The sequence below is a fragment of the Symphalangus syndactylus genome, chromosome 11 (assembly GCF_028878055.3).
Source record: "Symphalangus syndactylus isolate Jambi chromosome 11, NHGRI_mSymSyn1-v2.1_pri, whole genome shotgun sequence".
Taxonomy (NCBI): Eukaryota; Metazoa; Chordata; class Mammalia; order Primates; family Hylobatidae; genus Symphalangus; species Symphalangus syndactylus.
In genome coordinates this window covers 59,160,713-59,186,000 of record NC_072433.2, presented here as the reverse complement: position 1 = coordinate 59,186,000, position 25,288 = coordinate 59,160,713, and the positions used below count along the sequence as shown (strand labels likewise).

General features: G+C 44.5%; 1 protein-coding gene and 1 pseudogene across 15 annotated transcripts in view; one reads left to right on the top strand and one right to left on the bottom strand.

Moving 5' to 3' along the window:
- Nucleotides 1-7,521: 7,521 nt before the first annotated feature.
- Nucleotides 7,522-8,089, bottom strand: LOC129493230 (acyl-CoA-binding domain-containing protein 7-like; annotated as a pseudogene).
- Nucleotides 8,090-10,818: 2,729 nt separating this feature from the next.
- TNRC6A (trinucleotide repeat containing adaptor 6A) overlaps nt 10,819-25,288 on the top strand; it is a 218,559-nt gene continuing 204,089 nt past the window's right edge. For 6 of the 15 annotated variants that reach the window (XM_055299142.2, XM_063612053.1, XM_063612048.1 and 3 more), the window contains exon 1: nt 10,885-11,099. The gene's annotated coding sequence lies outside the window, so the exon portion shown is untranslated. Of the gene's footprint in view, nt 11,100-25,288 lie in introns of all 15 variants that reach the window. The other 9 variants (XM_063612051.1, XM_063612045.1, XM_063612046.1 and 6 more) reach the window with 5 other exon arrangements.

Here is a 25,288-nt window from a genome sequence, read left to right as displayed (position 1 = left end):
CTTTAAAGATGTTCCATTGTCCTCTCTCTCATATTGGTTCAAATAAAAATTTTCTGCCATCCTTATCTTTCTTCCTCTGTATGTAAAATGTTTCCCTCTGTTGTTTTCTATTTTTTCTTTGCTTTTTAATAAAATCTTTATTGAGATATAATTCACATACCATAAATTCAAACATTAAAGTCGTACAATTGAATGGTTTTTAGTATATTCACAGAGTTGCACAACCAATTCCACAACCAATTTTTAGAATATTTTCATCACCCCTGAAAGAAATGTACCTCCTTTAGCTAAAACTTCTCCCTCAATTTTTCTCATTCCTCAAGCCCTAGGCAACCACGAATATATTTTCTATCTCTATAGATTTGCCTAGTTTGCACATTTCATATAAAGGAATTTATATAAACCTGTAGGAGTTTTTGTGACTGGCTTCTTTTACTTCATGTAATGATTTCAAGGTCCATCAGGTTGTAGCATGTATCAGGATTTAATTTCTTTTTATGACTGAATAATTTTCCACTGTATGGATATACCACATTTCACTTATCCACTCATCAGTTGATGCACATTTGGGTTGTTACACCTTTTGGCCATTAGGAATAACGCTGCTATGAACTCTGTGTAAAGTTTTTGTGTGAACATATGTTTTTATTTCTCTTGGGTATATACCTAAGATAAAATTGCTGGGTTAACAGCACTTTGGGAGGCTGAGGCCAGCAGATCACTTGAGGTCAGGAGTTTGAGACCAGCCTGGCCAATATGGTGAAACCCTGTCTCTACTACAAATACAAAAATTAACCAGGCATTGTGGTGGGCACCTGTAATCCCAGCTACTCAGGAGGCTGAGGCAGGAGAATTGCTTGAACCTGGGTGGTAGAGGTTGCAGTGAGCCAAGATCAAGCCACTGCACTCCACCCTGGGCAACAGAACAAGACTCTGTCTCAAAAAAAAAAAAAAAGAAAGAAAGAAAGAAAAAAAAGAGAAAAAAGAAAAATATTGCTGGGTCAAATGGTAACCATATGTTTAACTGTGAGGAACTGCTAGACTCTTTTCCAAAGTAATTTTGCATTCTCACCAGCAGTGTATGAGCAAAGTATGAGGGTTCCAATTTCTCCACATCTTTGTCAACACTTGGTATTATCTGTATTTTTATGGCCATCCTAGTGGGTATAAAGTGACCCCCTAACTCCTTTTAATATTTCCTCTTTGTCATTAGCTTTAAGCAATTTGATTTTGGTGTTATTTGGTGTAATTTTCTTTGTATTTCTTTTGCTTGGTGCTGGTTTAACTTCTTGGATCTGTGTCTATAGTTTTCATCTACTCAAAGAAATTTCAGTAGACAATTATTAAAATATTTTCCATCCCCTTTTTTTCAGGGTCTCTAATTACATGCATATTGGGCCACTTGAAGTTGTCTCCTAGTTCACTAATACTCTGTTCATTTCTTTCCAGCCTTTTTTTCTCTATGTGTCTTATTTTTATTATTTCTGTGGCTGTATCTTCAAATTCACTAATACTCTCTTTTGTAGGTTTATTTCCTTCTTTTAACCCTATGCGGTATAATTTTCATCTCAGTCGCAATATAGTTTTTATATCTAGAAGTTTGATTTGGGTTTTCGTTGTGTCTTCCATATTTCCACTTAACATATTTCATCTTTCCTCTAGCCTCTGGTACATACAGAATATACTTATCATAACTGCTTTACTTTCCTTATCTACTAATTCTATCACATCTCATTTCTAGGTCAGTTTTGATAAATTTTTGCCTTCCTATGAGCTATATTTTTTTCCTTCTTCTTACATATGGTAATATTTGAGATTGAGTAGTATAGATATTGTGGATTGTGGATTTCACTTTGAGGTGTTCTAGGTATTTCTATATTTCTTTTTCTTTTTTTTTCTTTTTTTGAGATGGAGTCTCACTCTGTCGCCCAGGCTGGAGTGCAATGGCGTGATCTCGGCTCACTGCAAGCTCCGCCTCCCAGGTTCACACCATTCTCCTGCCTCAGCCTCCCGAGTAGCTGGGAATACAGGCGCCTGCCAACACACCTGGCTAATTTTTGGTATTTTTAGTACAGACGGGGTTTCACTGTGTTAGCCAGGATGGTCTCAATCTCCTGACCTCGTGATCTGCCTGCCTCGGCCTCCCAACGTGCTGGGATTACAGGCCTGAGCCACCGCGTCCGGCTGGTATTTCTATATTTCTTTAAATATTATTGATCTCTTTAATATGGGATTCAATTAAGTTACTTGGAAATACTTTGATCCTTTCAAGTTTTTTTTCTTTTTTTTTTTTTTTTGTTTGAGTCAGGATCTGGCTCTGTTGCCCAGGCTGGAGGGCAGTGGTACAATTATAGCTCATTGCAGCCTCAAACTCCTGGACTCATGTGATCCTCCTACCTTAGTCTCCCAAGTAGCTGGGACTACATTCATGCACAATCACACCTGGCTAATTTTTTTTTTTTTTTTTTTTTTTTTTGTAGAGATGGGTTTTCACCATGTTGCCCAGGCCGGTCTCAAACTTTTGAGTTCAAGTGATCCTCCTGCCTCAGCCTCCCAAAGTGCTGGGATTACAGGTGTGAGCCACTGCACCTGGCGTTTTATTATTATTTTTTTTTCTTTTGATACAGGAGCTCACTCTGTCACCCAGACTGGAGTGCAGTGGTGTGATCACAGTTCACTTTCAGTCTCGAACTCCTGGGCTCAAGCAATCCTCCCACCTTAGTCTCCCGAGTAGCTGGGACTATAGGCACATGCTGCCACATCCAGGTAACTTTTAGGTTTTTTGTAGAGAAGGGGTTTTACCATGTTGCCTAGGCTGGCCTCAAACCTCTGAGTTCAAGCGATCCTCCTACCTCAGCCTCCCAAAGTGCTGAGATTACATGCGGGAGCCGCTGCACCTGGCCAAAGTGTTTTTTGTTTTTTTGTTTTTTTTGGTTTGAGATGGAGTTCCACTCTTGTTAACCAAGCTGGAGTGCAATGGCGTGATCTCAGCTCACTGCAACCTCCGCCTCCCAGGTTCAAGAGATTCTCCTGCCTCAGCCTCTTGAGTAGCTGGGGTTACAAGTGTGTGCCACCATGCCCGGCTAATTTTTTGTATTTTTAGTAGAAATGGGGTTTCACCATGTTAACCAGGCTGATCTTGAACTCCTAACCTCAGGTGATCCACCTGCCTTGGCCTCCCAAAGTGCTGGGATTATAGGCACGAGCCACAGCACCCGGCCCAAAGTTTCTTTTTAAAGTTTGTTTGACTGGACTCGAGTTGGGTTTAGTCTAGGACTATTTTGGTCCCACCACTGAGGTAAAACACTTCTGAGTATATATACTACCTGGTAGATAATATGTGAATTATGAAGATTTCCATTCTAGGGTAATGGGCAAAAATTGCTCCTGGCCATATGTTGCCCTCTAATCCTTCTGGGCAGGTCTTTTTCTAACATGCATGTCATGATCTGTACTCCACTGAAGACTTGAGGGACACCTCTGCAGATCTTGATCTCCATGCAGCTCTCTCCTCTCCAGTACCTGCTCTACAAACTCTGTCTTCCTTGGCCTCCCTGGACTCCCAGCTCTGTCTCCTCAACTCAGGGGGAACACCAGCCTCAGTTTGAAGTCCACCTCTCTGCACTGCAACTTGGAAACTTCCTCTAGGCAGTAATATGGGGCAACCATAGAGCTCACCTGGTTTGTTGCCCTTCTCTCACAGATCCCTGCCCTTTGTTATCTGATGTCCAATGTCTTTTTTTTTTTTTTTTTTGAGACAGAGTCTCGCTCTGTCGCCCAGGCTGGAGTGCAGTGGCGCAATCTCGGCTCACTGCAAGCTCCGCCTCCCGGGTTCACGCCATTCTCCTGCCTCAGCCTCTCCGAGTAGCTGGGACTACAGGCGCCCGCCACCACGCCCGGCTAATTTTTTGTATTTTTAGTAGAGATGGGGTTTCACTGTGGTCTCAATCTCCTGACCTCGTGATCCGCCCGTCTCGGCCAATGTCTTAAAAACTGTTGTCGTTGTTGTTTTGGGACAAAGTCTCTCTCTGTCACCCAGGCTGGAGTGCAGTGGCGCAATCTCAGCCCGCTGCAGCCTCCGTCTCCCAGATTTAAGCAATTCTCCTGCCTCAGCCTCCCAAGTAGCTGGGACTGCAGTCAAAGCCACCATGCCTGGCTAATTTTTTGTATTTTTAATAGAGACGAGGTTTCACCACATTGGCCAGGCTGGTCTCGAACTCCTGACCTCAAGTGATCTGCCTGTCTCAGCCTCCCAAAGTGCTGGGATTACAGGCGTGAGCCACCATGCCTGGCCAAAACTGTTGTTTTATATATTTTATCTTGTTTGTTGTTGTTTCAAGGAAAAGAGTATAGCCAGTTTCTGTTATGTCATCTTAATCAGAATCAAAAGGTACTGCTTCTTTCTAAAAAGTTAAGCATAAAGTTTTATTAATAATCTCCATCCAATTATTTTATTATATGAAATTTATAGGGGTCTAATCCTGCACTTTCTTCTGTCTCCTAGTGCTTTGTAATTTATAACATGTTTTATAATTTTGGATTGTAAACTCATCTGCAATGGGAACATAATCTGTGGGAACTCTGTGATGTCTGGGCTTAGTGAACTTTCCTCTAGATCACTTTTATATCTGCCTCTCTGAGGCTCCTCTCTATGTTATTTCTTATTTTTGGCATTCCTGGGCCATAAAAGTAATGTATGTTCAGACATCAAAACCACTTGAGAACAGGCCTTGGTTATTAATTATCATAGGAGTATTTTTTTTTCCTTGACCCAGAATTCAGGTCGAGTCACACAAGCTTCCATGTTTCTCTGGGCTTAAAGGTGATCTTTTTTTTGTTTGTTTGTTTCACCATGTATTAGTTAGGGTTCTCCAAAGAAATATAATCAGTATGAGAGAGAGAGATTGATTTATCATGAGGAATTGGCTCATGCAATTATAGAGGCTCTGAAGTCTCACAGTCTGCTCTCTGCTAGCTGGAGATCCAGGGAAGCTGGGGGAGTAATTTGGTCCAAGTCTGAAAGCTTAAGAACCAGGGTAGCCAATGGTGTAAATCCCAGTCCAGAGGCTGGACAAGATGAGATGAGGTGTTCCAGCTCAAGGAGGCAGGCAGGAAGCAAAAGGGGAAATTTCCTCCTTCTTCTACCTCCTTCCTCCAGCACAGATGACTCTTTTGTTCCATTGAGATTGAATGATTTCCACCCACATTGAAGTGGGCAATGTGCTCTACTGAGTCCATCCACTGAAATGTTAATCTCATCCAGAAACATCCTCACAGACACATCTAGAAATAATGTTTAATCTGGGCACCCCGTGACTAGTCAATGTGACACATAAAATTTACTACCATGCACATTTTCACTGAGGATACAGCACTTTTAAGAGTCCCAAGCTGATGTGGAAGTTTCCACTCCTAGGCACAAGACTTTGTCTCCTGTACCTGCTTGGAGTTGCAACCCAACCTCCCAAGGCTGCCATGTCCCTGCCAAGCACTAAATCCCCAGGGTGGATACAGTGTTAACTCGTATGCCTAGCTCTCTAGTTTTCTGGGGTTTTTCTTCCCTTTTTAAAAATTATTATTATTAATTTTTTAGATGGTCTCACTGTGTCTCCCAGGTTGGAGTGCAGTGGCATGATCTCTGCTCACTGCAACCTCTGCCTCCCCCAGGTTCAAGCAATTCTCCTGTTTCAGCCTCCTGAGTATCTGATATTACAGGCGCATGCCATCACACCTAGCTAATTTTTGTAATTTTAGTAGAGACGGGGTTTTGCCATGTTGGCCAGGCTGGTCTCGAACTCCTGGCCTCAAGTGATCTCCCCACCTTGGCCTCCCAAAGTGCTGGGATTACAGATGTGAGCCACTGTACCTGGCCCTTTTTTTAAATTAATAACCTGTTTTTATTATACCAGTAACACCAACTCCTTGTAGGAGAACAGATGAGCCAAAAGAAGAAATAATTGTTAAAATCTGTTTACATACTACCAGGGCAAGACTTCCTAAATAGTCAAAAACCAACAGATGTTGGCGAGGATGTGGAGAAAAGGGAACGCTCACACACTATTGGTGGGAATGCAAATCAGTACAACCTCTATGACAAACAGCATGGAGATTTCACAAAGAACGAAAAATAGAATTATCATTCTACCCAGCAATCCCACCACTGGGTATCCACCCAAAGGAAAAGAAATTGTTGTATCCAAAAGATACCTGCACTTGTATGCCTATCACAGCACAGTTCACAATAGCAAAGACCTGGAATCAATCAAATATCCATCTATGGGTGATTGGATAAAAAAAATATGGTACATGTACATGATGGGATACCACTCAGACATAAAAAAAGAATAAAATCATGTTTGATTTTATTTATTTATTTGATTTTATTTATCCACATGGGTGGAACTGGAGGCCATTATTTTAAGTGAAATAGCTCAGAAACAGAAAGTCAAACACCGCCGGGCGCGGTGGCTCACGCTTGTAATCCCAGCACTTTGGGAGGCCGAGGCGGGCGGATCACGAGGTCAGGAGATCGATACCACGGTGAAACCCCATCTCTACTAAAAATACAAAAAATTAGCTGCGCGTGGTGGCGGGCGCCTGTAGTCCCAGCTACTCGGAGAGGCTGAGGCAGGAGAATGGCGTGAACCCGGGAGGCGGAGCTTGCAGTGAGCGAGATCGCGCCACTGCACTCCAGCCTGGGTGAGAGCGCGAGACTCCGTTTCAAAAAAAAAAGAAAGTCAAACACCACCCATTCCCACTTACAAGTGGGAGTTAAACAGTGTGTACATCGGATCATGGAGTGTGGAATAAGAGACACTGGAGACTTGAAAAGGTGGGAGGGTGGGAGGGGATGAGGGATGAGAAATTACCTTTTGGGTACAATGTACACTATTGGGGTGATGGGCACACTAAAAGCCCAGACTGCCACTATATAATATATCCATGTGACAAAACTGCACTTGTACCCCCTAAATCTACAAAAATAAAAAATCAAATACTTTTCTAAAAGAACATTTAAGGACACTGGTTTAAGCAAGTACAATTTAGTTAACTATGTAGTTTCAGCATATTCCTATTAGAATTGATGCTAATAGCAAAGATATACATGATACATAGAGTGAATTGTGCATCTCCCCCTCTAAATGTTAGGTCATGAGAGCATTATCAAGGCTTCAAAAGGAAAACTTTCTCATACACTGTATTCTTTTTTGAGACAGAGTCTTGCTTTGTTGCCCAGGCTGGAGTGCAATGACGCCATCTCGGCTCACTGCAACCTCCACCTCCTGGGTTCAAGTGATTCTTGTGCCTCAGCCTCACAAGTAACTGGGATTACAGGCACGCACCACGGCCGGCTAATTTTTGCACTTTTGGTAGAGACGGGGTTTCACCATGTTGCCCAGGCTGTTCTCAAACTCGACCTCAAGTGATCTGCCCACTTCGTCCTCCCAAAGTTTTGGGATTACAGGTGTGACCCACTGCAACTGGCTGGAAAAATTTCTCATACACTGTATTCTAAATGTCCTATTTTTCTATCAGCTCTTTTGCCTCAGAAATAGAGACACTTGTTGCATCTTCTTTTGACAACCCTTTTTGGAGGGTCCATGCTTCCCATTTGGCCTTGCCCTTTAAATCCAGCATTCTCGGATACTCAATATTAATGTCTCCAATTATAGCTTGTTTGTAAAGTCCATCGAGTTTTTTCAGTTCTTTATTATCTGTTTTTGTTTTTGTTTTTTTTTGAGATGGAGTCTCGCTCTGTTGCCCAGGCTGGAGTGCAGTGGCACGATCTCGGCTCACTGCAGCTTCTGCCTCCTGGGTTCAAGCGATTCGGCTGCCTCGGCCTCCCATGTAGCTGGGATTACAGGTGCCCACCACCACGTGTGGCTTATTTCTGCATTTTCAGTAGAAACGGGGTTTCGCCATGTTGGCCAAGCTGGTCTCGAACTCCTGACCTCAGATGATCCACCCACCTCAGCCTCCCAAAGTGTTGAGATTACAGGCATGAGCCATTGCGCGCGACCCCTCATCTGGTCTTGTTGGCAGCTTCGTCACGTCTTCTGCGGCCTTGTTGATCAGCCTGCAGTGCCATGGTGTTGGCGGCCGCACTGCTGCTTCTGTCCCGGCACTCCCTTCTTCCCTTTCTGAGGGTTCAGCTACACACTTAAAAGAATGTTGGTTATTTTTTATCCAAAATTTCTTTATGATTATTTTGTCTTTCATATTTGGTCCCCCATATTGTCAGAAATGGAATGTTTCCAGTTACTTCTTTTTTGTTTTTTGTTTGTTTGTTTTGGAGAAAGGGTCTCACTATGCTGCCCAGGCTGATCTGGAACTCCCGGGTTCAAGTGCTCCTTCTGCCTCAGTCTCCTGGAGTAGCTGGGACTATGGGCTTGCACCACCGTGCATGATTAAGATTACTTCTTAACCTATTATCATCAGACTTGCACCTCCACAACTTTACAGATGCTGTTCTTCAAAAACCATTGGTAACTGGAGCAACTGCCAAATTCCATGGGTGCTATTTCAGTTAGGATGAGCTCCAATCACAAGTGATGAAATACAAAAAATCAACCATAAAGATGCTTGATTTTTTTAACATAGGTGGTCCCAGAGTCAGTTTGGCAACTCACTTCTATTGAGAACTTACGTTCTTCTGTCCTTCCACTCTGCCATCCCGTCAGTGATGATTTTCACCTCATTGTCACATGATGGCTGCCTCCCATGACTACATCAGAGGAGCAGAAGGTGGGCCAGGCACAGTGGCTGAGAGAGGTCTGTGAGGAAGAAGTTCTTTTCTTGCTTGCCACCTTTTGCTACTTTTTGCTACTTTACTACTTTTTTTTTTTCATCTCATCACTTTCAAATAAACTCAGTCACCTGGGTGACTTTTCTCTGCTTCAGATTTACAATAAGTCAAGTTAAAGATTTTTTTTCTCGTTGCCTTTCTCCTCCCTACCATTGATACTAAGCTCTGAGGCTCACTCGAATAATCAAACAAGTAAACAAATCGTGCAGACTGCTTTCCTTTGTTTTGTTTGTTTGTTTGTTTGTTTTTAGACAGAGTCTTGCTCTGTTGCCCAGGTTGGAGTGCAGCTGCACGATCTCAGCTCACTGCAACCTCTGCCTCCCAGGTTCAAGAGATTCTCCTGCCTCAGCCTCCTGAGTAGCTGGGATTACAGTTAGCCGAGATTGTGCCACTGCACCCCAGCCTGGGCAACAGAGCGAGACTCTGTCAAAACAAAACAAAAACACCACAATCCTCCTTCGCTCAAAAAGGCCCCCACCTGCAGAGTGCCAGCAAATCATACTATCTATCTACAAAGGAAAGCAGTCTGCACGATTTGTTTACTTGTTTGATTATTCGAGTGAGCATCAGAGCTTAGTATTAATAGTAAGAAAGGCAATAGTAAGAAAGGCAACAAGAAAAAAAAATCTTTAACTTGACTTATTGTAAATCTGAAGCAGAGAAAAGTCACCCAGGTGACTGAGTTTATCTGAAAGTGATGAGATGAAGTTTCCTATATTGGGCAGAATAGGGGAGTGGGGCGGGAGGTAGACGTGAAGTTCAGGTTTGGACAAACAGAGGATTCACATCTTTGCACACCTGAGTTTGTGTGACTCTAGAATTTTGCATCTGCCAGATCTGTTTATAATTCTGTTGCCTTTAGCAGACGACAGGCACCTCAAGGACAGAGATGTGGCTTTATGCATTTCTTTAACATGTCTTCCCTCCCTTCCATCTTTCTCAGTGCCTGGTATGAGACCTGCAGCATGTTAGGTGCTCTACAAAAATACTTGTTTAATAGAAGATTGAGTGAATGAAAACATGAGCAAAGGAGGTTACTACAATGGGAAGAAACAAACTCAACGGATTTTTTTTTGAGACAGTCTTGCTCTGCAACCTCCACCTCCAGGTTCAAGCAATTCTCCTGCCTCGGCCTCTCAAGTAGCTGGGATTACAGGTGTGTGCCACCATGCCCAGCTAATTTTTTATATTTTTAGTAGAGATGGGGTTTCACCATGTTGGCCAGGCTGGTCTTGAACTCCTGACCTCAGGTGATCCGCTTGCCTTGGCCTCCCAAAATGCTGGGATTACAGGTGTGAGCCACTGCACCCGGCCAAACCCAGCTGATTTTTCAGTTGATTTAACCGTATCCTGATTAAAGGAAGAAATGGAGAAATGTACATATGTATGAGAGAGAGAGAGAGAGAGAGAGACAGACAGAAGGGAAATATCTGCAGAGAGAACAGAGCTATGATCACTAAGTAGAACAGAGGCAGCCTAATCGCCTAATCAGATACCCAGTCGGGGCCCCACCTGACTCCTACTGCAGCTGGCGGGTGGAGGGACTAGAAGGTTCAGCTGGAGTGGTCTCCCCTTCTGCAGCTCCAGTCTCCCCACCTCCAACCCCCACTGCCACTGCCCTGTGAGGAGGCTTGGAAGCTGTGGGGAGAGGAGGCAGCCGAGTTGGGCTTCTAGAACGAGGCGGGATGGTGTGAGCTCAAACGCCCTGCAATTGCTGGAGCAACAGCGGCGACACTTGAGTTATTCACAAAGGCTGGAATTCAAATGAGGCTGGCACCGCTCCAAGTCGCAGTAGCTTAGGAGGAGAGAGAAAGGCATATTAACTATTCATCAAGATCTTTGCGTTGCATGGGCTCTGAGGGTTCTCCATTTGCGTCCCTCCCTCTGTCACTGACTGGGGGTGGGGGGCGGGGGTCCTCCAGAAGCACTTTATCTGTCAGTCTGTGAGCGGGGGCTGGGGGTGGGGGACTGAAGTTAGGCAGATTTGTCTCATCACATGATGGGGGACCTGTATCATGTGATGGCTCCGGTGATGTTGGAGGCGGCATGTGACTCCCAGGGCTACGTGGGTTCAAAAACAATTTAAATACAAAAACACAAGCAGGTTCCCCTCCTCTCCTTTGCCTTTGGTCTGGCTCTCCCCATCGCTGGGTTCGGTGCCTGACTGAATGGAAAACCCGTCGTCTTGCAGCCACTAACCTGTGAGCGCCGGGTACCTGGAGACCAGGCCCCTCTGCTGGGGGCCCCCAGGAGCGGTGCCCCATCATTTTGCAGCCCACTGACTCCCAGCCTGGTAAGTTACTGCACACTTCAAGCAATTATCTGTGAAGCTGTCCTCAACTGCCTCATTAGCATGCGCAGGGCACCCTCGCTGGGCACGTTGGAAGGGAAGTGCCTGCCGGCTCTGGGGAGCTGCGGCTCTCGGGCCCTGCCAAACAGACGCAGCCTTCCTAGGGAGCAGCGCTGCGCTGGCTTTGCTGGGGTGGAATGAGCTTCTCCTTCGCTGTCCTCCCTCTCCTTTCCCAGCCCATCTTATTCCCAGCCTCTCCTCTCTCTAGCTTACTCCTCCTAACCTCCCTCACCTCTCACCTTCCCCCTCTCCACCCTCTGCCCTCAGATTTATTTATTTATTTATTTATTTATTTATTTATTTATTTATGACAGAATCTCTCTCTGTCGCCCAGGCTGGAGTGCAGTGGCGCAATCTCAGCTCACTGCAACCTCTGCCTCCCGGGTTCAAGTGATTCTCCTGTCTCAGCCTCTGAGTAGCTGGTATTAGACGCGCCCACCACCACACCCGTCTAATTTTTTTGTATTTTTAGTAGAGATAGGGTTTCACCATGTTGGCCAGGTTGGTTTCAAACTCCTGACCTCCAGTGATCTCCCCACCTTGGCCTCCGAAAGAGCTGGGATTACAGGCGTCAACTCCTGAGTCCGGCTGGATTTTCTTTTTTATTCACATACCTTTCTGTCTCCCACTGATTTTCTTAGGAGTTCCTCTCATCCTCTAACCTCGCTTTTTAAAATTATTTTTTTGGATACCTAGATTTTTGTCCTTTCTGGCCAGAATCTGAAAGAACAGCTTCTAAGCACTTGGTGATTGGAAATGTACCTTCTAAAAAAATTTTTTTCACTAAGACAGTGTAGACTGCCCAGTTCCTGTTGTGTGTACGTGCGTGCACGTATGTGTTAAAGGAGATGGATACATTGCTTGGGGCCATCAGAACTGTTTCCTGGGAGGTGGTTTCTTGGCTCCACACCCCAGCTCAGCAAGGGAATGATCAAGTGATAGGAGGCACAGTTACAGAAGTCAGGAGACAAGGCACTCGGACCCCAAACGTCTGACTCTCTGTGGGAGAAACCAGGGCTCAGAGCAGGAGCAAAAAATCTAGTGCTGGATGCGCTTGGGCATCGAGAGGCATCTCGTAGAGCTGGCTCCGAGTTTGAGGCCACACCTTTGCAGAATGAGGCAGCGTGTGAGGATTTAGTTGAACGTAATTGCAGTGGAGATGGACAGGGAGAGGACAGATTAGAATGATGTTTAAGGGATAGAAATAACAAGTCTTGCAGATGTATTACATTTACTAGTTGAACCATGGGGAAGCCAAATGTGAATTGTGAAATCATGGCAGTGGCTGGACACAGTGGCTCACACCTGTAATCCCAGCACTTTGGGAGGCTGAGGCAGGCAGATCACCTGAGGTCAGGAGTTCGAGACCAGCCTGGCCAACATAGAAAAAAACTCCATCTCTACTAAAAATACAAACATTAGCCAAGCATCGTGGCGCCCATCTGTAATCCCAGCTACTCGGGAGGCTGAGGCACGAGAATCGCTTGAGCCCAGGAGGCAGAGGTTGCAGTGAGCCGAGATCACACCACTTAACTCCAGCCTGGGCAACAGAGCGAGATTCCATCTCAATAAAATAAAATGAAATAAAATAAAGTAAAATTAAATTAAATCATGGCAGTATCCGTAGCCCCAGAGAAAGGAGATGGTGGCTGTGTCAAAAGCTTTTGGTTCACTGTCATCTGAGCTATACCAACATCTGTTCAGCAAGAAATTTTAACAACGACAGAGCAGAATCCACCGAGTGACTCGATGAGAGGGTGCTATTTCTATCCCCATTTCCAAGATGGAGAAACTGAGGCAAGGAGCAGCTCATTGGGTCACTTGCTTAAGGGCACTCAGCTAATAAGTGATAGAGCTAGGATTTAAGCCCAAGCAGTTTTCTCCAGTGCCCACACAGTTAACCACCAGGCAGCTTCGAAAGAAAGCTATCCAGGCTGGGCGCAGTGGCTCGTATCTGTAATCCCAGCACTTTGCGGGGCCTAGGCAGCTGGATTGCTTGAACTCAGAAGTTCCAGACCAGCCTGGGCAACATGGCAAAACCTCATCTCTACAAAAAATACAAAAAAATAATTAGCTAGGTGTGGTGGCATGCACTTGTAGTCCCAGCTACTCAGAAGGAGGATAGCTTGAGCCCAGGAGGTCAAGGCTGCAGTGAGCCATGATTGTGCCACTGCACTCAGCCTGGGTGACAGAGTGAGACCCTGTCTCAAAGAGAAAAAACCAGCTGTCCAACAGTTGCCATGTGACAGTTTGTGCAAGTTTGGGGCTACATTTGTGAACAAAACAGAGACACTCTATTCTCATAGGGTTTATAGTCCAGTGAGGAAGGCAGCTATTAAATCATCATACAAGATGATAGATATATTGTTTCAAAGTGGGGCATTTGCTAAGAAGGAAAGTAATAAGATATGATAAGAATATATAACTGAAGGCCGGGAGTGGTAGTTTACACCTGTAGTCCCAGCTATGCCAGAGACTGAGGCAGGAGAATTGCTTGGACCCAGGAAGGAGGCAGAGTTTGCAGTGAGCCGAGATCGCACCATTGTGCTCTAACCTGGGTGACAGAGTGAGACTCTGTCTCAAAAAAAAAAAAAGGAATATGTAACTAGAGACATACTTCAGTTGCGGAGGCATAAAAGTGGGGACAGAGTTGGTCAAAAAAGACCTCTCTGATGATGCAATTTTTAAGTTGGGGTGTGAGAGAGGAGTAAGGGTCAACCAGGTGGCGTGTGTGAAGGTCTTGGGGAGGGCAAGGGCTCAAGAATGCTGGTGGACCAAACACATTGCATATTTCAGACTGTGTTAGATGAGGCTATCCAGATTATGTGGAGCTCCAAAGCCCTGGCTAATGACTTGGGTTTCATCCTGGGATCAATGAGCAACTATTAAATCGTTTTATTTTATTTTATTTTATTTACTTATTTATTTAGAGACAGAGTCTTGCTCTGTCGCCTAGGCTGGAGTGCAGTGGTTCGATCTCGGCTGACTGCAACCTCCGCCTCCCAGGTTCAAGCAATTCTACCGCCTCGGCCTCCTGAGTAGCTGGGATTGCAAGTGTCTGCCACCATGCCCAGCTAATTTTCTTTTTTGTATTTTTCGTAGAAACGTGGTTTCGCCATGTTGGTCAGGCTAGTCTCAAAATCCTGACCTCAGGTGATCCGCCTGCCTCGGCTTCCCAAAGTGCTGAGACTACAGGCATGAACTACTGTGCCCAGCCTATTAAAGCATTTTAAGTAGGGAAGGAGCATACTTGGATTTGCAACATGAAAAAACGAACACAAGAGGTATATCAGTTTTTCTTGCATTACAGACCACCTCAAAGCTTAGTGGCTTCAAACAACCATCACTTATAGCTCATAACTCTGTGAGTTGGAAGTGGCAGCTGGGATCATCTGGGCACCGCTGCGGTCCTGGCCTGGGTTCACTCGTATAAATAGTCTGTTGGCAGGTTGGTTGAGAGTTGGTTGTTCGTGGATGATCTCACTCAGTTGTCTGCTGATTGGCAGGGGCAATTGAAATTGACCAGGCCACGTGTCTACCTAGCTAGAGGGCTAGCGCAGTCTTTTTCATATGACAGCTGGGTTCCAAACGCAGCAAGAGAAGGGAAGACCCAGTACACAAGCATTGTTCAAGCTTTTGCTTGCATTGTGTTTGCAAGGCCCCATGTGCCTAGACAAGTTACGTAGTCAATTCCAGAGTTAGAGGATGGAAAAAGATACCACTTGTTGGGTGGAGGTACAAAATATTGTGTCTCTTTTTCTCAGACTACTACATGAATTCGAAAGGCTAATAAGCTGGACACTGTCTCCCTCTAATATTGGGAGAAACTGAAAGCCAAGAAGAAATTTGAGGCCAATTTTGTGATTAGAGATACCCTCAGAACTATCATCTATCAGACTTTGTTTTTTGCTTGGAACAAGCATGGGTCTGTTTTGGATATGGATTACAAGGTGGGTGTGGTGAAATAAGATCTCTTCTCACGGGATTTTTTTGGGAATGACTTGGAGTCTTTTGAGATTGTTCCCTGCAAGGAAATTTGGGCCATATGGAACTCAATGCCTTCAGTGTTCTAGGCAAGGCAAGAGCACATGCAAAGGCCCTGGGGCTTATTTGGGAAACGGAAGGCAATTTAATTTAAAGTAGTTGCGGTGGACTGGCAGGGTCGCTCATGCCTGTAATCCCAGCACTTTGGGAGAACGAGGCAGGTGGATCAACTGAGGTCAGGAGTTCGCGACCAGCCTGGCTAACACGGTGAAACCCCGTCTCTACTAAAAATACCAAAAAATTAGCCGGGCGTGGTGGCGGGCGCCTGGAGTCCCAGCTACTCGGGAGGCTGAGGCAGGAGAATGTCGTGAACCCAGGAGGCGGATCTTGCAGTGAGCCGAGATAGCGCCACTGCACTCCAGCCTGGGCGACAGAGCAAGACTCCGTCTCAAAAAAAAAAAAAAAAAAATTAGCCAGGCATGGTGACGGGCACCTCTCAGCTACTCAGGAGGCTGAGGCGAGAGAATTACTTGAACCCGGGAGGCGGAGGTTGCAGTGAGCTGAGATCTCCCCACTGCACTCCAGCCTGGGCGACAGAGTGAGACTCTGTCTCAAAAAAATAAGTAAGTAATTTTTAAAATAAAGTAATTGCAGAGGAGATGGAAAGGGAGTGGACACATGAGAATAATATGTAAGAGGTAAAAATAACTAGTCTTGCTGCTGGATCACATGCAGTAGTTGAAGGAAAGGCACATACTAGAGAAGGCTCACAGGTTGGTAATGCCATGTACTAAGATGGAAAGAAAGACTAGGAGAGGAGAAGAGTATGTTGTTGGGGGAGAGGGCAGGAAGATGTCAACTATTCCGTGCTGAGCCCAGTAGACTTGAGATCCCGTGAGACATCCAGAAAGATATACCCTAGACAGTGGGATATGCTCAAAGAGGCTTAGACTTGATATGTAAATTTGGAGACCAGCTGAGATCACTTAGAGAGTGTAAAGAGAGAAATCAAAGGGAAGTGAGACTGGAACTCCAGGCTGCCCACCATTTAGAAATCAGATAATGGAGGCATCCATGCAGGAGATGGAAAGAGGAGGGAAATTGGAGTGTGGGCTCATGAAGCCAAGAGGGCAGAATATTTCAGGAAGGAGAAAGTGACCAACTGGGTCGAAAGTTGCTGAGACGCTGAATAAAATCATCATCTGGGAGAGGGGAAATGAACATTCTAAAGTGAGCAGAGGGTTGCCGGGCAGAGCAGAGTGCTCTCTGAGAACACAGAGCATGTGTTTCAAGTCGTAGCTGGGTGTACTGGCTCATGCCTGTAATCCCAGCTACTCAGGAGGCTGAGGTAAGAGGATCCCTTGAGGCCAGGAGTATGAGACAAGCCTGGGCAACATAAAAAGTAACTCACCCTCCCACCCCCCCACACACATATCCCTACACGTTCTAAATTTTTTTATTTAATTAGCCAGGTATGGTAGCACAAATGTAATCCCAGCACTTTAGGAGGCCGAGACAGGAGGATTACTTAAGGCCAGAAATTAGAAACAAGCCTGGGCAACATAGCAAGACCCCATCTCTAAATTTACTTTTTAATTAGCCAGGCATAGTGGCACATGCCTGTAGTCTCAGCTACTCAGGAGACTGAGATGGGAGGATCACCTGAGCCCAGGAGTTCTAGATGAGCCTGGCCAACATGGTGAAACCTGTCTCTACTAAAAATACAAAAATTAGCCAGGCATGGTGGTGGACACCTGTAATCCCAGCTACTCAGGAGGCTGAGGCACAAGAATCGCTTGAACCCAGGAGGCAGAGGTTGCAGTGAGCTGAGATTGCGCCACTGCACTCCAGCCTGGGAGACACAGCGAGACTCTGTCTCAAAAAAAAAAAAAGGAAGAAGAAGAAGAAAAGAAGATTGTTTAAAAAGTGTTGCTTAACTCCTAAATACATAAGGGAAGGTAGTTCTCTTTTGCTTATTAATTTTTTAGGAGAAAAAGGCATACGAATTTATTAATGTTCATAAACACAGAAGCCATGCAAAATATGAGAGTCTGTTATTTCTATCTTGACAACAGTCAGAAAATATACTCTATATGGTTTTATTCTTTGATATTTGTTAAGATACTCTTTTTGACCCAGCATATGGTTAGTGTGGGCAGTTTCCATATGCACTTGAAAATAATGTGTATGGCCGGATGCGGTGGTTCACGCCTGTAATCCCAGCACTTTGGGAGGCTGAGAGGCAGGTGGATCACCTGAGGTCAGGAGTTTGAGACCAGCCTGGCCAACATGGTGAAACTCCGTCTCTACTAAAAATGCAAAAAATTAGCTGGACGTGGTAGTGCACGCTACTCAGGAGCCTGAGGCAGGAGAACCGCTTGAACCCTGGTGGCAGAAGTTGCAGTGAGCCGAGATCATGCCATTGCACTCCAGCCTGAGCCACAGAGTGAGACTCTGCCTCAAAAAAAAAAAAAAAAAATGTGTATTCTGCAATTGTTGGGTATAAAGTTTTATACATGTTAGGCCAAACTTGTTAATCATATTGTGCAAGTCTTCTGCAACCTTGATCTTTTGTGTGTGTGCTTGTTTTCTCAGTAAGAGAGAGAAATGTGCCAAAATCTTTAACTGTAATTGTAGATTTATCTATTAGTTTTTTTGAGCATCTTTTTTTTTTTTTTTTTTTTTTTTTTTTGGCAGGTGGTGGGGATGGAGTCCCACTCTGTCGCCCAGGCTGGAGTGCAGTGGTGCAATCATAGCTCACTGCAGCCTCCCACTCCTTGGCTCAGGTGATCCTCCCACATCAGCCTCCTGAGTAGCTGAGACTACAGGTGTATGTCACCACACTTGGCTAATTTTTTAAATATCTTTTGTAAAGACTGGGTCTCACTACGTTGCCCAGGCTGGTCTTGAACTCCTGGGCAATTCTCCCACCTCAGCCTCCCAAAGTGCTGGGGTTACAGGCATGAGCCACCACCCCTGGCCAAGATAATTTAATAATCCTAATGCCTAGTGTGATTGTGTGATTAAGAATTATGCTTCTTTTATTGCTTCTTGGCCTTTTGGCTAAGTTCAAATATGAAGAAATATGCTTCTTTTATTAATTGTATTATTTATACAACAAACTTATATAGCACTTACCCTGTGTCAAGTATGTTATTACTAAAAGCTCATATAATCCTCATAACAACCCCAGGAGGTAGGTATTAATATTATACCGATTGCAGAGATAAGGAAACTGAGGCATGGAGAGACTAAATAACTCACCCAGAGTCATGCCTTGTAAGTGGTTGAGCCAGGCTATGTTATCTCTCCTCCATTCTTCAGCTACGCCTGCTGAGAATGAAACAGTTCATATCCACGGATGAGAAGAGCATCTTATCCCCTGCACAGTTCTGGAGATGTGTAGAAGACATTTGATTTTATCTATGCCATTCAATTTGAATTATTTTATTTTATTTTATTTTATTTATTCTGAGACAGAGTCTCACTGTGTCGCCTAGGCTGGAATGCAGTGGCACGATCTCAGCTCATAACCTCTGCCTCCCAGGTCCAAGCAATTCTCGTGCCTCAGCCATCTTAGTAGCTGGAATTACAGGCGTGCGGCACCACACCCGGCTAATTTTTGTGTTTTTTTATTTGTTTATTTGTTTGTTTTGGTAGAGATGGGGTTTCGCCATGTTGCCCAGACTGGTCTTGAACTCCCAGCCTCAAGTGATCTGCCCGCATCAGCTTCCTAAAGTGCTGGAGTTACTGGCGTGAGTCACTGCACCCAGCCTATGCTTTTTTCAAGGCTGTGACTGAGCTGCGTTCTGTTAGGAGTAATTACAGAAAGCATCAATTGAACACTTTGTATGTGCCAGACACTGAGCTAGGTATTTTGCCTAGTGGTATATCCTGTTTTCTAAACAGTACCCTACTCCTGGTAGGCCCTCAGCAACTATTTGTCAAATAAATGTGGAATGACTTTAATCCCCATAGCTTTATGGTGTAAATATAATTATGATTCCCATTTTACTGGTGAAACAACTGAGGCTCCAAGTAGTTGACCTGCCTAGTGAATGATCCATAGACAACAGCAGTGTGATTATATCACCCAGCAAGTACACAAGATGATCTATTAGGGTGAAGAAGGAAAACAATGGGACCTCAATTTATATGTATTCCTTACATCATTCCTTTTACTTTGCATTTCATGATTTTTTTTTTGAGACAAGGTCTCACTCTGGCATCCAGGCTGGAGTACAGTGGCACAACCATGGCTCACTGCAGCAAGCCTCCCACCTCAGCCTCCTTGAGTAGCTGGAACCACAGGCACATGCCACCACATCTGGCTATTTTTTTTTTTTAAAGTAGAGATGGGGTTTCATCATGTTAGCCAGGCTAGTCTCAAACTCCTGGCCTCAAGCAATCCACCCACCTTGGCCTCCCGAAGTGCTAGGATTACAGGTGTGAGCTACAGTTCCTGGCCAATGTTTTTGTAATATACTGAATAATACAGTAGTTCATATATAAAAGCTATACATAATAAATAAATACACACATTTGCAGAGATACAGGCTTAAAATGCATACCAATGAAGTGAATTTTCGAAAGAATTTTAAAACCATTGCTCTAAGCCACTACTCTGTACTTTTTCTTCAAAGAGAATGTAACAGATTCATTTATAGTTTTCTTAATTGCCATGAGAACTAAAGATACATTCTTGCTGCCTTGATTGGGCTGTTTTCTGAGTATCCATAGAAAATATCCGCACCATAGCTTGGAGTTAGTGAATTTAGAAAGTTCACCTATTATTGTAGGTCTCACTCTCGGAGACTAAATTGGAGAAGGGAAAATAGAGAATGTATTCTCTTTGTGTCATGAATTTAAGTAGCTGCTATTATAGATGCAATAAGAATTAATTCTGTTCCCCCACTGCCTGAGAATAACATTTGAAGGCAAGAAATTGCCTGTTCATTGAGGCATAAGTCAATAAGTAGAGTCAACTAACGATAGAGCAGGGAACAATCAGATACAATGTAGTAAATTATGTTCTGTCATAATGTAATTCTTAATAACTCAGCTGTCACTCTAGACATGTTCACATTTTTGTCTGGAGAATGGAAAGAAATAAAATTTTAGCTATATTACAGACAAGGTAAAAATCCTGGGATGTGGGTGGAAGGAAAGACTTCACAGAAAATACTCTTGCACTGGAAGATGAAGGGTGAGTGAAAGTTCATCAGGATGACAAGGAGAGGAACGTCAGAGAATGTCCCTGACACGGGGAACAAGACAGCCACGGGTACAAGAGGAAAGGTCCGTTGTACAGGGGGTGTGTGTGAGAGAACGCAGGAGCAGATGTCAGAGAAGCTGGGCAGGAAACATGGTGTGGACATTCAGACCTAGACAATAGGCCAGGTGTGGTGGCCCACGCCTGTCATCTCAGCACTTTGGAAGGCCAAGGTGGGCGGATCACTTGAGCCTAGGAGTTTGAGACCAGCCTGGGCAACAAAGCAAGACCCTGTCTGTACAAAAAATTAAAAACTTAGCCAGATGTGATGGTGCATACCTGTAGTGCCAGCTTCTTGGGAGGCTGAGGTGGGAGGATCACTTGAGCCCGGGAATTTGAGGCTACACTGAGCTATGATCGCACCACTGCACTCCAGCCTAGGAGACAGAAAGCAAGACCTGGTTTCAAAAAAAAAAAAAAAAAAAAAAAGAACTATATGAGCTTAGGATCATCAGATCCCTGCTTGGCCTTGAATTATCGTACTAGCTTCGTGGCCTTGAGCAAGTACTTCTGCAAGCCTCAATTTCCCTATCTATAAACTCATAATAACAATCATTGTACCCACCTGTTGGGGTTATTGTGCGTTTGAAAGAAGAGTATCTGTTTGCAGTGCTACCTGATCACATGGGAAGGTCTCAGTAAAGGGAGGTGGTATTGTTGGTAGTGTTGTTATAATGCTAGTCAAGGAACTAGATTATGGAATGCCTTATATACCAAGTCAAAGAGTTCAGGCTTTATCTCTTGGGTCACTGTTTCTAAAATGCGATGTTTGTTCCTAAGTGGCTCAGGCTGGGTGTGGTTGCTCAGGCCAGGTGCAGTGGCTCATGCCTGTAATCCCAGTACTTTGGGAGGCTGAGGCGGGCAGATTACCTGAGATCAGGAGTTCGAGACCAGCTTGACCAATATAATGAAACCCTGTCTCTACTAAAAATACAAAAATTAGCTGGGCATGGTGGCATGCCCCTGTAATCCCAGCTACTCGAGAGGCTGAGACAGGAGAATCACTTGAACCGGGGAGGCGGAGGTTGCAGTGAGCCGAGATCGTGCCATTGCATTCCAGCCTGGGCAAAAAGAGCGAAACTCCGGCCGGGCGTGGTGGCTCACACCTGTAATCCCAGCACTTTGGGAGGCCGAGGCGGCGGGTGGATCACAATGTCAAGAGATCGAGACCATCCTGGCCAACATGGTGAAACCCCGTCTCTATTAAAAACATAAAAATTAGCTGGGCCTGGTGGCGGGTGCCTGTAGTCCCAGCTACTTTGGAGGCTGAGGCAAGAGAATTGCTTGAACCCAGGAGGTGGAGGTTGCAGTGAGCCGAGATCACGCCATTGCACTCCAGCCTGGGTGACAGAGCAAGATGTTGTCTCAAAAAAAAAAAAAAAAAAAGAATGAAACTCCAACTCAAAGAAAGAAAGAAAAACAGTATTCAAGTTGTTTAGCAGTTTCTGTTTCTATATAAATAATTTAAAAAAAAACATGTGCCTATCGCTTCTCGGCCTTTTGGCTAAGATCAAGTGTAAAAAAAACATGTGCTTAAGCATTTCACAAATTTGAAATAGAAGAAAAATTACCAAATACTGTTATGGTCTCAATAATGGTTCAAGGGTGCAGATAGTTAAAATAGGTCACATTCTTAACAAGGTATAGTTAAAATTCAGTTACTAGAATATGGTAATTTTTTTTTTTTTTTTTTAGACAGTCTCTCTCTGTCACCCAGGCTGGAGGGCAATGGCATGATCTCGGCTCACTGCAACCTCCACCTCCCAGGTTCAAGCGGTTCTTGTGCCTCAGCCTCCCAAGTGGCTGGAATTACAGGGGTGTGGCACCACACCCAACTAATTTTTGTATTTTTAGTATAGGCAGGGTTTCATCATGTTGTCCAAGCTGGTCTCGAACTCCTGACCTCAGATGATCCACCCACCTTGGCCTCCCAAAGTGCTGGGATTACAGATGTGAGCCACCGTGCCCGGCCAAACTTTCTTAGCTAGATCATTGGTATATTATTGTTTATATGTGTAACGTGTACATTTTTTCCTGTTACTATTATGTTATGTTATGGCTCTGATTAACAAAAATAGCTTAATGACTAAAAAGTGTTTCATTAGAGTATAAAAACAATAATAAAAATAGTAGTACAAACACTGCAACTCGGAAGCAGAATTAGCGAACAGGACTTCAGGATCTGCCGGGACAGAGCATCTGTGAATATGATGATTTCACCCCAGCAGCTGAAAGAGAAAGTGTGAATGGAAAGCAAGGCTATGAGTATCTGAAAATTGGATTTTTATTGAACAAGGGATTTATCTTCCTAGTGTCTCCAATGTATATTGTATTAGAAAACTTTATCAGATAGCTTCCTGATGCTATAGGACATTTCACATCACTTCCAAAATAGAATAACCTGTCTGGCCAACCAGTGTTTTTTCCTGAACCAAGTACAAAAGAATATTTTTTAGTGGCCATCCATGGTGGCTCATGTCTATAATCCCAACACTTTGAAAGGCCAAGGTGGGAGGATCTCTACAGCCTAGGAACTCAAGACCAACATAGCAAGACTCTATCTCTAAGAAAAAATAAAAAAAAAGATAGAATATTTTCCAGCATCCAATTGATTAATTTTCTTTCTAATTGCAAAGAAGGCCAGGTGCTGTGGCTCATGCCTGTAATCCTGGCACTTTGGGAGGCCGAGGCAGGTGGATCACCTGAGGTCAGGAGTTCGAGACCAGCCTGGCCAACATGGTGAAACCCTGTTTCTGGTAAAAACACAAAAATTAGCAGGGTGTGGTGGTGCATGCCTGTAATCCCTGGGAGGCTGAGGCAGAAGAATTGCTGGAACCCAGGAGGCAGAGATTGCAGTGAGCTGAGATCGCACTACTGCACTCCAGCCTGGGTGACAGAGAGAGACTGCATCTCAAAAAAGAAAAAATAATAATAATAATTGCAAAGAGGACAAAACAGCAAAAGCAGATGCAAGCCATGCTGTTTTCAACAGGCCTCCAAAATCAGCCCCAAGTTTAGGACAAACAGAACGCTAGGAGAGAAAGCAAAACTAGCCAGAAGCAAACCTGGTAACGGGGTTGTATGTGACATAGCACAAATGGCAATAATAGTTCTATTATATGGTGGAACTACCATTATTATCACGATGCCAGCCAATATGATATTTTACAGTTGAGTGAAACTACTGGTAGAAAAGGTAAGAACCAGCTCTTTTTATCTGTGCAGTACATAGGTGAATGAGAAAGACACACTTGATCATTTCGAGTTCCAGTTATCACTGAAAAGCAAAATACAAAAGCAATTTGATGTTTCACCTAATGTTGTTTTGTAAGCTGATGCAGTTTGGAAGTGTATTTGACATTGCTAACAGAGGAACCACTGTGTGTATAGCAAAGAAAATTTGGTGCATCAGTATCTACTGCTACAATAATGCAAAGCAACCATCCAACCCAGTTAGTTAAGTGGTAAGAATTTATTTATTTATTTATTTTATTTATTTTTTTGAGAGAGAGTCTCGCTCTGTCACCCAGGCTGGAGTGCCGTGGTGCGATCTCAACTCACTGCAAGCTCCACCTCCCAGGCTCACGACATTCTCCTGCCTCAGCCTCCTGAGTAGCTGGGACTACAGGCACCCGCCACCACGTCCGGAGAATTTTTTGTATTTTTAGTGGAGACAGGGTTTCACCATGTTAGCCAGGATGGTCTCGATCTCCTGACCTCGTGATAAGAATTTGTCTCATGAGTCTGCAGACCAGGCTGGGTCATTCTTCATGTATCAGCTGGGCTCACTCAGGTGTCAGTGCTCACATGTGGGCAGGGCCCACTACATAATTTGTGGAGCCCAGTACAAAATGAAAACACAGGGTCCCTTATTTAAAAATTATGAAGAATTTCAAGGCTGGACATGGTGGCACACACCTGTAATCCTAGCACTTTGGGAGGCTGAGGTGGGTGCTTGAGTCCAGGAGTTCAAGATCAGCCCGGGCAATATAGTGAGACCTTGTCTCTAAAAAAATTAAAATAAAATAAAATCAGCAGAGCATGGTGGTGTGTACCTGTAGTTCCAGCTATCAGGAGGGTAAGGTGGGAGGATTGGTTGAGCCCAGGAGTTGGAGGCTGCAGTGAGCTATGATCGCACCACTGCACTCCAGCATGGGTAAAGGAGCAAGAGCCTGTCTCAAAAAAAAAAAAAAAAGAATTTCAAGAGGATGGCAACAGCATTAGCATTAAAGCAAATGGTTCTTTTCTTAGCACTGGGCTCTATGCAACTGCAAAGGTCTTGTAGTGATGAAGCCAGTGCTGGCCGTAGGTCACATACGCGGCTCTGCTGCTCTTGGCTGGGTTCTTTCACCTGTCTGGGCATCAGCTGGCTGTTGGCTAGCTGAGACAACTCGGGGTAAGTCCACTCCATTCCATGGGTCACATCCCCCAGCAGGCTCGCGTACACGTTTCTCACCACACAGACAGAGGAGCAAGAGCACACAAGCCCAAATGTGCATGTGGATTCCAAATCTCTGCTCACGTCACATTTGCTGACAGCCCATTGGGTCACAGCAGGACACGTGGCCATCTCAGAGCAAAAGTGGGAGGTGCTACAGCATTATACAGCAGAGGGCATGAATACAAGGAGGGCTGAAGAAGGAGGGCCATTTTTGTCATCTACCTTCCTTGACTACTCAAAAATAGTTGCATCTGAGTGCTAAATTACCCACTGCTTTACTTGCTAAGGACCGTTTGTTTGTTTGTTTTGAGACAGGATCCCACTCTGTTGCCCGGGCTGGAATGCAGTGGTGCGATCATGGCTCACTGCAGCCTTGAACTCCCAGACCCAAGTGATCCTCCCACCTCAGCCTTCCAAGTAGCTGGAACCACAGGC